At 36.7% G+C, this 12,126-nt stretch overlaps 1 protein-coding gene across 3 annotated transcripts in view; it reads right to left on the bottom strand.

Moving 5' to 3' along the window:
* Positions 1 to 12,126, bottom strand: part of CPQ (carboxypeptidase Q) — a 383,503-nt gene that overhangs the window by 81,900 nt on the left and 289,477 nt on the right. The gene's annotated exons all lie outside the window — the stretch shown is intronic.

Here is a 12,126-nt window from a genome sequence, read left to right as displayed (position 1 = left end):
AGAAAGAAGACACAGAAATCACCAGATTTCAAGAACCATAAGGGAATTTAAGAGATAGCAGAAAGTAAAAGCTGAAGCTAGAGTAACCCATGAGATTTTGAAAACCCTAGGCTGAGAAAGTAACTGAAAGACTAGTCTAAGATCTCAGAAACCCAAGAGATTAAGACAAAGCAAGTGTAGATTTGTTGTTGAAGGCACTTGCATACTTCACTCTCTCTTTAAAAAAAAAAAAAAAAAGGACTCAATGAAGGTGAAGGAAGAGAAGGAAGAGAAGACCATGGTAAAAAAAAAAAAAAAAAAAAAAAGTACACACCCAGACTTTATACAATGACATATGACTTAAGCCATATGCAGTTTGAGTTAACAGTCAATGGAAGAGACAAAAGTAGAATGGTGGTTGCCGGGAACTAAGGGGAGAGGAGAATGGGGAGGTAGTGCTCATTGGGTACTGAATTTCAGTTTTGCAAGATGAAAAGGTTCTGGAGCTGAATGGCGGTGATGGTAGCACACAGCAAGGTGAATGTCCTTCACGTTGCTAAGCTATATTCCTAAAAATGGTTATGATGGTGAGCTTATGTGATGTACATTTTACCACAATACAAAAATATTATATAAATATGTGGCTAAATACAAGTAAATATTGGCTGTATAAAGTAATTAAAATTAATTTATCATGGTCTTTTATATATAAAGATATGCAAATGTACAAGTGTCACTATCCTTACTTCCTTCTAAAGAGAACAGAGTGGAAAGGAGAGGAAAGAGGTAACAGTGAAGAAACATGATAAACACTCTTCAGCCAGGTGACCAAGATAAACAACATTAGGGATAAGCCATGTTGAGTGTATATACCCTCGATATGATGTGATGAGAACAGTATTTTACCTCTGTGATCTTCTTCCACAAAACCCATAACTTCAAGACTAAGGTTATGGGTTTTGAACTGCTCTAATGAACCCTCAGAAAAGCATCCAACAAATTGCAACCAAGGGGCATCTACTGACCACAGTGTTCCTCAAAACTGTCAAGGTTAGCAAAAACAAGAAAGTCTGGGAAACTGTCACAGCTATGAAGAGTCTAAGAAGACGTAACAGCTAAAATTCACTAAGCAGTAATTATGTGCCCGGAACAGAACTAGCTCATTTAATTACCATAATGAACCTATAGATAGATATCATTATAATATTTATTATATATATGGGAAAACTAAGGCATGGCACATTTACACAACTAAAGAGGTAACATAGCGGGTAAGTAGCAAAGCCAAAATATAACAATCCAGTAGTAACAAACCTGGGGAAAGTTTAGAAGTAAGGTATAACTAAAACACTAGTTAATAATAATATACACAATTGAAGAGGATATATTGGAGCAATTTATCATTGTTATATTATTTAATTCAGACAAACACATGTGTGAAATTTTAATAGCAACCACTAAAAGAATAGAAAGTGTGCAAGTTTCCAAATAGTGGAGGGAAAGATAGGGAAAGAATGAAAGAAAACCAGTAAATCTAATTAAAAGCAAAAAATGGAGGAAAAAAGAAGCAAAAATAGCAACCTTAATAGAAAAAAAGTTAGAAAATGAGTAAAATATACGTAATCACGATACAGATAAGCAGAACAAACACCCTTGTTAACTGATATTATGAGATTCAATATTTAAAAATCTAACTACATACAGTTTACAATGGAATCAACCAAAACACCATGACCTAGATAAGTCCAAAATATAGGAATAGAAAAAGAAAGAGTAACAAAAAGAAAGTTGGTTCTATGATATTAATGTAAGATAAAATAAACTTGAGAGGAAAAACATTATTAAAGATAAAGGTCTCAAGGTTCAACTATATAAAGCAACAAAACTTTAACCTATTGTAAGCCAAGCTGATGGAAATTCAAGGAGAAATCCTGGTGGAAGATTTTAATATGCTTCTCTTGAAAACATCAAGCCAATTAAACGCTAGTAATGATACATTAGTTTTGAAGAGCACAATTAATAAGACTGCCCTAATGAACATATGTAGAACCCTATTCCTAGGGAAAGGAGGCTAATATATTCTTTTCAAGCCATTTTTAATATATTCTTTTCTAATACAGATCTCTAATATATTCTTTTCAATACATTTTTTAAAAATTGACAATATAATATTAACCAAAAGTCTGTCTCAATGAATTCCAAACCATGTTTCACAATCACTGTGTAAAAAATTGGAACTCAATAATTCAATAATAACTTCATATTTTGGGAAACTTAAAGAAAGTTGTAATGGTTTGAAGAGCTAAGGAAGACTCATAATGAAAATTCCAACATGTTTACCCTGGGGCTAATAATACATTATATGTTAATTTTAAAAAATTCCAACATATTTAACTGGATGGCTATTAAGGCACTATTTCAAAACTGTGGGAAGCAGTTAAAGTATGCTTAGAGAGATATGTATGTTAGAAAATAAGACTGTCAATTAACAAACATTCACTTCAAGAAGATAGAAGAGGGGAGGCTTGGTGGCTCATATTCCAAAATCAGTTAAGCATCTGATTTTGGCTCAGGTCATGATTTCAGGGTCCTGGAATCAAACCTCACATGGGGCTCCCTGCTTAGTGGGGAGACTGCTTGTCCCTCTCCCTCTTTCTTTCTCCATCTGTCCAACTCTTGCTTGTGCTCTCTCAAATAAATAAATAAAATCTTTTAAGAAAAAAAGAAGATGGAAGAAATAAATAAAACAGAATAAACCCAAATATAGAAGAAAACAACATCATTTATGTAAACTCAAAATCACAAAACTATATGATAATGCTTGGGGATATACCCATTTACAGGGTGGTGGTAAAATAATCTGAACACTTGTTGCAACCTCAGTGGGAAAAGGGGATGGATCGTGGAAGGGTACAAAACCACCTTCAATTGCATTGATCATTTTTCATTTCTGTTAAATTAAGGATCTGAAACAAATATTTGAAATTGTTAACATTTATGAAATCTGAGTGGAGGATGTGCTAGTGTTTGTTAGTCTCTGTATCTTCCAAATATTTCAAGTCCTTTTCAGTTGGGAAAAAACTGAAACGGTGGGCAAAGAAAATATTTCAAGAGAAACATTAAGAAAAGGAAGTGGGATTTTCTACTTTTGTAAGTTGTATGTAGGATCAGCTTTAGGTCCTTCTTCTGTAGAAGGGAGAATAGTAACTTCCACCTTCTAGACTCAATGACAGCGGCACATCCAGCTTGGCTCAGAGCCTGGTCCAGCGTGCTCTAGAATGCTAACAGCCGTTGCTAGTTCCTCCTAGAGTTGGAAAGAGATTACTCTCATCTTCACATCAACTGGATGATCCTACTTCACTTACATCCTAAAGCAAAGGTACTCACTGCTACTTTCAATTCCTAAAAAACAGAAAACAAAAACCCCCCGAAAGCATCATACATTTTTAATTAGTAAATGGATGTGAGGGTCATGAAACATAGGACACTGCTGAAGAGTTTTCTGACTGTAGCCACTTGAAGGCTGCCTTGTCTCCTGATACCCCTAGTCGCTTCCCCCCAGAGTGTTATTCCACTTGAATTCCAAGTCAGTGAGGTGGTCATCATCAGTAGTAATCCTACCACTACAGTTTTCTTCAACATTACATGCCCTGGAATTTTCCTTGTTGCCATTCTGATAGATATGTGTTTGTTTACATTGTGTTTGACTCGTATAACAGCCCTGTAAACATATTGTCATTTATTTTGCTAATAAGGAAATAAGGCCCAGATAGATCCAGTGATCTCCCAGAGATAATAAGACATACCTCAGAGAGCTGTTTTGAGGATTTAAAGGTCATGTAATATAATTGACACATAGGAGACATTCCATAAATACTGGTTCTCCTCCCTTCTCCCAAGTGTTCAATTAATGTTTGTTGATCTATCATTCAATTAATGTCTGTTCATTATGTTAAATGAAAATATAGGGCACAGGTTTCTTTTTGTCATATATTTTGCATTTTTATTGAAGATCCCTGCTTCCCAAATTGAACCACTGTTTTTGTTTTTCTGTGTGTGGGTTTTTTTTTTTTTTTTTTTTTTTTTTTTTGGCAACAACATATGGTAAAGTTCCAGAAAGATAATTAATTAAAAATTCCTCTAACTCTTCATTTGTGGCGAAAATGACATTCAAATGATTTTGTCTAAAATTATTCAACTACGAAAGATGAATTCACACTTTCCTCTTTCAGAAAAGGAGTAATTGCAGCATGAAGCACTTGATGAAATATTTCTTTGTTCTAACGTGCTGCCTGAAACAAGTGAATTTGGGATGGCTAATGGATATATGGTGATGAGAACAGAAAGATAGCCTTTGAAACACTTCCTAATTATATTTTCACACACACATTAATCATAGCAATAACTCAGAATAGTTTCAACTACATTTTAAATATATTCCTTCTAGAAGATGCCATTCAGAGGAAGAACAATCATATAGGCATCTATGGTCATCGTCCTCTATTTTCTACGCATGAGGATTTTCTGAGAATGCCTAGAAATTGTAGGGTTTTGACCATATTAAAAAACAGATTTCTTGAGACCTCAGCCACCAGGGTAAATTGTAAGCAATAAACACTAGATGTGATTCTTTGTTTTCCCCCACCTTGATTTTTTTTTCTGTATTTCAAACAATTTATTTTGTAGTAGATTATGTTGCCGTCAATAGCTATTTCCTGTTTTTACTACTTTTTTCTTCAGGTTTATTATACATTTTTGCATATACAGTGTAACTAGGTTAAGGACATCAGCAGTGAGAACAAAGTGGACAGGAAAAGATGAAGAGCTCTCCTTTCCCATGTCCTGCCAGTGTTATTTTAATTCTGCATCATATTTATGAAGCATCTACTAAGAGACATCTAAGGCAGTGAGAAGAGAATCAGCCTTCTATACGCTCAGGGATGGTGGCTATACTGGGATAACAGTTTCAGTTCAGCTCATTGTTCTTTTCTTATCAGCACTACTCTGCTGGGGGACATCCCGACCAAATTAAACTATGCAACAGAATATAGTCAGAGACAGACTCAATCCTGAGATTATATCCTCTACTGCAATATCTACTCTTATTTTGGCCATTAGTATCTAACAATACTAGTTGTTATTATTAATAACCTAGTGGGGGCCAGACACTGTCTAAATTATTTCAAATTACCTTATCAACTATTGAAGATTACACTGTTCCCATTGTAAGGAAGAGGAAACAGATCTAAAAAACTAAATAATTTGTCCAACATAATACAGCTACTAAGTAGCACAGAAAGACTTGAATCTAAAATACTCTTAACATGGAATATATGCTTATTCTGCTATACAGCCTGTCTTTCATTTATCTGCAGATTTTGTGTTATTTAAGGAGTATTTAAGGATGTAAAGGGTTGAAAAGTCCATGGGACCTGAGTCACATGGTGTAGTCTGGAGATGCTGGTGTCCAGGCCACGGCTGAACATCAGCTCATCAATAATGATGATCCAATGTGAGGAGGGCATCAGCAGGATTACAAGTAAGTCATCTAGTAATAGTCAACCTCTTTCAATACTTTATTTAGTCCATCATTGCTACCATATGCCTGGTAGAAACTTTCCATTCCCAGAGCTTGATTTTGAGAATGTTCACAGGACTGGAGGTGCCTAAGAATGAATTAAATTAGCACTTGTCTCCCAGGACCATTTTAAAAATCCATTTAACCCTAAAGGTCCAATCAGATGTTTATAGCATATTTTCTTGTTTCTTTGTTTGTGGACCTCTCTTTTTAGACAGGTTTACTGGAACAGAATTCATTCTAAGCTGGGTAAGCCACAGTTTTTGCAAAATGTATCATTAGCATGATGCAGAGAAGTGTGTAGGCGAGGAATAATACAACATGTGTGGAAACCCCATCACTTCCTCTTTGGTATATTTAGCATAGCGAGGTAGAAGCTGGCTGGTCAGCCCCACAGCAAACAGAATTTGCTTAGTAACTCTAAAGCTGTGTTTTCTAGACTCTGTATAGCTGGGATCTCCCCAGGCCATTTTCCTGTGTCTTCATTCTGTTCATCATACTTCTTTACAAGTTAAAGGATGACACCTACCTCCTATCTTTATTTTAGAAAGAAGTCCTATCATGTCAATCCCATACTTAAAGTTTTCAGTGGCCTTCTCTGCCTATAGCATCAACTCCAAACTTCAGCTTCACATCTAGTGTACTTGACAAGCTGACCCTCCCCTTTATTGGACTCACTTCCAGCTGGTCCTCACTCACCTGTTGCTCTAGACTTAAAGAAACATCCTCTACTCCTCAAACTATCTACTTTCATGAGCTCTAAATTCGTCCTTTCTTCTCCTGCCTACCACCCATTCAAGGCTTAGCTCAAACGTCTCTGTCCATATGATGCTCTTGCTGCCTGACTATGAGTTCCTTGATGGAAGGACTTGTATTATTTCCATTTTATTTGGTTGATGTGGAATAGATGTTCCATATTTATTACTGAAATAGGAGATCTCCTTTTGTGCTAATGTGTGCAACATTGTGATGATACGGTTTTCATGAGGCAGCCTACGTCTTTCCAGACAGTCCCGCCCTGGACTTCCCATTCTTGGGTGGGAAGAAATCTACTGGGGCGCTAAGCATACCATTATTAAGTCTTTCCATACTCCTTCCTCTCCAGGATAAATAATACCAAAGCTTCCGATTCCTCTAACAACACCGCATTTCTTAGCATTCTAAGGGCATGCAGGCCAAATCAAAGCAGATGTGGGGGAGGAAGCTGAGCGCGCTGTGGGGAAAGGGGCCCTTGAGACTCACCTCTCTCAGCATTCATCTGCCATCTCTCCAGGCTCTTTGTCAGACAGGAAGGAATTGCTCACAGTCTGCATGCCACTGGGCCTGGGTCTTGTCTATTTCTACCCAGAAATGGTGTATTCTAACTAACCGATTAAATAGTAACATCAATACTCATGCCAGCCTTGGGCTCTATAATGACTAAAGAAGCTCCCACACCACAACCAAACTAAAAGGCAGAAGAACTTCTAAGTGATTCATTTTACTTCATCTCATGGACATATTTAGAAGATCAGTCTACACACAGTTTGTCTTTTTACACGTGCTAGTGAAAATGTCTATGTCAGCTGATGAGGTGTAAAGACGCCAGTACTTTAGTGAAACTTACAAATGTGATTAAACCTCAGGGAAACTCAGCAATTCCCAACTGAAAAAATATGTATCTACTACAGTTCTTCTGGTAAAGCCAGACATGCCCCTAGAGTAAATACATATCTGAATTTAAAAAATGAGAAGATCAAAAAAAAAAAAAAAAGAGAAGATCATCCTCAAAAAACCATGAGAAGAGACCACAAACGCCAGAAAAGCTACTTTTAGAAGTAAAAGAGAGAAAGAAATCAAGAAAGAAAGAAAGAAAGAAAGAAGAGTAAACATATTCTTAGAGTCCAATTCTTCTACCGTTCCAGGTATTTGTCTCATTAAATACGATTATAAAAAGTCAAGACCAAAATTATTCAGAAAAATAAAAGCAAACTACCAACTACAATTAAAATTCAAATTAATAAAGATGAAATTTAATGTTGGGAGAAAATATATTTTTTAAGACTTAAAACAAGTTAATTTCTTAGTTCCACAGCAGATATATTATTCCCCAAAGGTATTGAGGACCAGTAATTTTAAGAGGATACCTTTCCCAGGGCTATCAGTCTCCCTTCCTATGTTCACAAAATAATTGTGGAGAAAGCGCATCCAAAGGGAGACTAGGGAGATTTGGGGGCATATTTTAGGATAAAAATTCTTCTAGAAAAGAAAAATACTACCAAATTCTGATTCCTTTGGGGCCATGGAAAAACCTGGTAGAGAGCCCTTAGCATATGTCAAACATTTCTGATAATACTACTTTCATTTAAATAAAACAGCCTCAGATAGCATGGATAAGAGGTTAGTTGTTGGGCAAAGTTTGCACATGGGTACAAATGCACTTCAAGAAGAAATAGAAGAAGAATCTCTACCATGGCAACTAAGGAAGCACTGAGTTGTTCCATCTTGTCCCTATTCTGGCAACCACAAGATCCCAAATATAGCCTAGAAAATCTAGAATGAAAACAAATCCAAGGCTCTTTGCACGTTCTATAAAGTATACGCGTGTATTTTGGGTTCTTCTTCAGCTCTGTCAACACCAGTAATGTCCCCAGTAACACCCAAAGCATACTCTCCCCACTAATGTGTATACTCTCCCAACAAATGTTTTTTGATGAATCAAGAAATTACCAAGAGAGAGTTTCCTAAAATTATTTTGATTATCAGATACTTTTTTTTCCTATATAATATCTCATCATCCTGAGGATAAGCTTCCTGGAAACAGACTGGGTGCTCTGTTCCAGTAAAAGAGTATTACAAAATACATACAAGTAAGGGGTCAGGCTGCCTGGATTTAACATTTTTTAATATGATATCTGTGTGATCTTGGGCAGGGTACTTAGCTTTTCTCTGCTTCAGTTTTCTCTTCTGTAAAATAGATAGAACTTCTTCTAGATAGATACTTCTATCTTCACAGCTTGGAGTTGTCAAGAAGGAAACAGAGTATGTGCTTGTGGAGTGCTTAGCACAATGTCCACGATATAGTAATATTCTGTAAACATTAGCTTTTAGAACCGTTATACTCAGTGGTATGGCTAAGCCCGGGGTGGTGGGGAGGACTTTTCCAAGTGGGATTGCCTTTTCTAGTCCCGGCCAGTGCTAAGCCGGCTTCAGGGCTCTAGTTGTCTCTAAGTCTACCTCTCAGGTGTCCATTTTATTGGAAGTTGTTCATTTCCCTTGCTCCATTATTCTGGATTGGACTTCTGGGACTTTTCCAAGGGAGGCTTGACTGAGGAGAAGGAAATCCTCTTCCTGGATGGATGCCTCCCTCTAAGAGAGAATCCAACTGCATTCGAGGTGGGTGCCGAAGCTCTAACTGCACCAAAGCCTTGGCATGCATGTGGCTGTGTACCCTTGTGGACTTCTGGGCCTGGAGGGCTTGATGACTCCTGCATAACTCTTCCTTCCTCCCGCTTATGCCCTGTTGTTCCTGTTGACACAATGTTCATGATAATGGCCATGCCAAGAATCATTCCTTTGGCTTTTGAGGATTTTTTTTCTTGATTACTCAAATAATACTTTCTTATTATAAAAAAAGTAATTCTATATAAAAATATTAAATAAAAAGTGTACATTTCCTGTAGTTTTACAAATCCTCACTTCCCCTACAATCCCAAGATTGTTATTGTCAAAAATTATCTCCTAGTTTTTAATGATGTGAAGGACTAGAGGCTCCACACTCTGCTAGGAATTCTTCATTGTGCCCCCTTTGCTTCAGGAATTTGTATTTATCCTTAGAAAAGAAAGCTTTGATATTGCCTTTGTGAAGATGCCCTGATCCAGCCACACTGTCCTCATCCCTCCTTTCACGAGGTACCCAAAGTCATTTGTACATATTTCAATTAAAGAACATACTTCAACTAAAGAATGGTAATTTTGTAATTCAATGTCTCCCCCACTTCAAGGATTTTGGTGACCATGTCTATTCCTCTTTGGTACAAGGCACCTGGAACACTAACATGCAATCCAGTGCACAATAAAAATTTTCTGAATGAATGAGTAAAGGGATATATAAAACATGTATTTTTCTAACACATAGACTTTTGAGGCCTATAATAATCACAATTAAGACACTCAGGTTTAAATTTCTCTAGCAAGATGGTTCACATATATTCCATATTTCAACAACTAAGTCGTGCTATTAATTCTGATTTTCTTCCTTTGAGTAGGCTCCAAAACTCAAAATTCTAGCTTCACGGAAAATGGTAAAGTTGGAAGAATTTGGGGATGGATGATAGTTTATTTTTTAAGTGTCAAATGAACATTTTGAAGCATAGCATCTTTGGCCATAGGCTTTGTTCACTGACACCAGAACATTCCAGGAAATGACATTTCAAATAAACAGTTTGAGTCCAGTAAACCACAAACACAAAGAAATTTTCAATAGCACTTCATAGCAAATAACCTTCTGTTGACAGTTACTCGGGAATGACTGATAATATTTGCAAAGCACAAATAACTCTTCTGTTAGATTAATTGGATATAGTTTTAGCTGATGGCCTGGGCAAAAGAGTGTTTCCATTAGAATAGTAAAAGAAAAGAACAAAGGAGAAGAGAAAAGAAGGATGAATCTTAGAATTATATTCCTAAATATCAGAAATCCTCTCTGGACCAGCACTTCAAATTCATGAGCCTCACTAAGGGACTTGGACATGCATGCTGCATGACATGTTGTCCAAGGAACATCAGCCAAAAGGAGTTACTTTCCTTGGAAAAAAGATTGCAATGGAGTTTTCATATTTCACCACTTAAACAGTCTGGGCTTAATACAATTAAGTGTTATAATTATGAACCCATTTCCCAAAGTCCTATTTCTTGATCAAGCATATCAATAATTTTCAAATAGAAGTCGTATGTCACGTGTTGGACCTAGCTCTTCACATTAAAACACATAGTCAATCTACAAACAGAAATCTACAATCTAATTTTGACTTTAGAATTAAAGAAAGAGTAAGACTCAATGGGTACACAGGAAGTGAGGTACAAAGTGGAGACTGGGCATTTGACCTAAGCCAGAAGTGGAGGCAGGACGTGACAAGGAGAAATTCAGATGCCTCAAAATGAGAGTTGAAAAAAGTTAAAGGGTCACTGGATTTCCATCATATAAGAGATAGTAGCTTAAATAGTAAAGAGAAAACATTTACCATAGCAGCTGGACCTAGAGTTACGTCAGTGTAACTAACATATTAAGTGAAGAAGTAATATAATTACTAATGGGGATGGGGGTAAAAAATTACCATTCTCCCTTACATAAAAAATATGGTACCGTGAGAGTCAGGCTTACTATATAATAAAAGTTAACATTTATTGAGTACTTGGGTTGGGTCAGGCACTGTTCTAAGTACATTATATGAATAAGACTATTTAATTTTCAAAGCAATTCTATGAGATAGAAACTATTATTATCCCAATTTAACAGATGAGAAAACTGAGGCACAGAAAGGCAAAGGTCACATGCTTAATTAGTAAGATGCAGGGCTGGGATATGAACTCAGGCAATCTGGCTCCAGAGTCCTATACATTTTTAACAGTATGCCATGCTGCCTCTTAACACCATCTCAAAAGAATATTACTCTTTGGGGCACCTGGGTAGCTCAGTATGTTAAGCATCCTCTTGGTTTCAGCTCAGGTCCATGGTCTCAGGGTCGTGAGATGGAGGCCCACCTCGGGCTCTGTGCTCAACAGGGAGTCTGCTTGAGATTCTCTCATTCTCCTCCTTCCTATCTCTCTCTGTGTCCCTCCTGACGGCTGTTCTCTCTCTCTCTCTCTCTCAAGTAAATAAATAAATATTTAAAACAAAGGAAATATTACTCTTTATTTCAGTTTTATTCATATGTTTACATAGGTTTTCAGAAATCTATAGGAGAGCTAAGTCCTGAATTGAAGGGGACTAGCTACTAGCTATCAAAAGCAACAGAAGTCAGTGTTAGAAAAAGATATGCAATTCACCTTTGCATGGTGTTACATTTATCTATGCAATTGAATCCAACTCAGTTAACAATGATTTAGGGTCTCATGCTGAGTACCAAAAAAGTAAGATTCAAAGCCTAGAGAAGTCAACCACCTTTTATTCCCATCTAGAGCAGATAAAATACTCTGGAAGCTTACAGTTAAAAGAGATGAAGAAAGTCAAGAACAGAGAGTTCAAATGACCTGCCCAATGTCAAAAAAGGAGTTTGAGGCACAAAGGACACAAACTGCAAATCATATGGGTCCGGTTCTCTTGTTGCTCTACCACTGTTTCTAATCAAGCTGGCTGAACATATCACAATAAAATTAACTTCCTAAATGTGTATCTGGGCCCTAAAAGGAAGAAAATGTTTGATATCTGCCTGTCTCATGTTTGGAACCCATTTCATTCTGGAATGAACAGATTACCAAGGGAGTATTTTAAAAGGAAGGAATAGAGGACTTACATATAATGTCTCACTGATCTTCTCTGAAGAATGTACGTTTTAAAAGGGTTTTAATTGCTGGGCAATTCATCTCTC

This window comes from Mustela nigripes, chromosome 3 (assembly GCF_022355385.1).
Source record: "Mustela nigripes isolate SB6536 chromosome 3, MUSNIG.SB6536, whole genome shotgun sequence".
Taxonomy (NCBI): Eukaryota; Metazoa; Chordata; class Mammalia; order Carnivora; family Mustelidae; genus Mustela; species Mustela nigripes.
This window is presented reverse-complemented; position numbering and strand designations above follow the sequence as displayed.